A 1849-nucleotide genomic window follows, 5' to 3' on the forward strand; every position below is an offset into this window, starting at 1 on the left:
TTGGTTTAAAGCCTATTTTGTTAGATATTAAATCACTATAGCAGCTTGCTCTTTAGGTCCATTTTCTTGGTATATTTTTTTTCCAATACTTGATCCTGAGGTAGTATTTCTCCTTGGTACTGAAATGTAATTCCCACATGCAACAGAATGAGAGATCCTGTTTTCATATTTGTTCTATTAGTCTTTATCTTTTTACTGGGGAATTGATACTTCGATATCGAGATGAAGACTGAGTTTCTACCCTGACTGGTCCTACAGCTGTTCAGTCCCAAATAAACTCACAGAGGGTTCTGTTGATTATAAACTGTTTGGCCAATGGCATTCAGGGACGAGTGGGCTGAGGAGGTGATGGCCTGTGGGATGCTCAGGAGATGTGAACAGAGGGGAAGGAGGCTGCAAGAGGTGATCGGTTGCAATTCTAGACTGAAAGATCGGGTCTGGGAGATCAGAGAGTGGAGAAAGTCTTTGAACTTCATATTCTTTTGCATCTTCCTACCAAGGACTTGAGATTACCTGCCTGTGTCACCATTCCTGGCCCTGGAGATGAAAGCCAGGTTTTGTCCATGCTTGGCAGCATTTCACCAACTGAGCCACATACCCCAAACCTAAGCCATACCGGATTTAAAGGTTTTCTTTACTGTCTGTATAAAGGCAGATGGCATCACTTGATGTCACTGGGGAGTAATGACTAAAGTCATTGGGAGTTCCTGGAAATTTAAACATGGTTCTGTTTGGGTGACAATAACACGGAGCATGAAAACACATTTATCCTTATGTGCTAACCTCAGGGTAGCCCAACCAGTACAGAAGGAGTCCTTGTGAACCTCATCACTGAACAATGTCCAAGTGAGAAAAATAAGTATCATGGATCATTATAATTTAAAGTGATAGGATATTTGAACTTCTATAAAGGATTAAAAAGACACAGAAAAGTATATTATTGAAATTATGAAACTGCATAGACACAACCACAATACTACTTCTTATTGAATTAATACATTTGACAAGAGTTAGTTTGAACATTCATACATTCGTTGTTCTTTTAATAATCTAGAAAGCACATACCATCTACTGGTAAAGTTATAGCATGTGTAAGACTAAAAGCATAAGTGGCCCTTTTAGAAAATATTTAAGGTAAAAACTAAGGGAGCTGTGTGAAGTAGTGCATGTCTGTAACTCTAGCACTTGAGAGGTGGAGTCAGGAGGATCAGGAGTTCAAGGCCAGCCTAAGCTGAATATCAAGTTTAAGACCAGCCCGAACTACATGAGACCCTGTTTCAAAAACAAAAACAAAAACAAAACAAAAAAAAACCAAAAACAAAACAAAAAACAAAACCAAAAAAACAATTTTTGAAATAATTAATAATGTGCATAAGGATGTAGTTGAGTCTTTGCTGGGCTGCAATTGGAGCCAGCCTAGTGGCCCCAAGTCCATACCTGAGTGGGGGAGTGTGGATGGGGGAAAGGCTAGCTATAGATAATAAAGAAAGACAGAGAGACAGAATAAAGGTCAGAAGGGCAGATCAGTCAATACTGAAATGCCACGAGTTTATTTTTTGCCACTTTTATATACCATAACCAAAAGTGGAACACAGTGTCATGTATATGGAACAGACAGACTTTTCTTCCTCATTCATTTTAAGAGTTCAGTAACCACACCTTAGCTCCAACTTCTTGTTCCCTAGCCTTGAGGTCAGGAGTAGCCATACCTCTACCCCAGATTCAACTTCTCCTTCCCTAGCCTTGACAGTTAGGAGTAGCCACACCTCAGATTCAGGTCTGTTATTATTTAGAGTAAGACGGCCGAAACATCCTTTCTGCAGCCACACTTTTGACCTTTAGGTCTTGT

This window comes from Phodopus roborovskii, unplaced genomic scaffold (genome assembly GCF_943737965.1).
Source record: "Phodopus roborovskii unplaced genomic scaffold, PHOROB, whole genome shotgun sequence".
Classification (NCBI taxonomy): domain Eukaryota; kingdom Metazoa; phylum Chordata; class Mammalia; order Rodentia; family Cricetidae; genus Phodopus; species Phodopus roborovskii.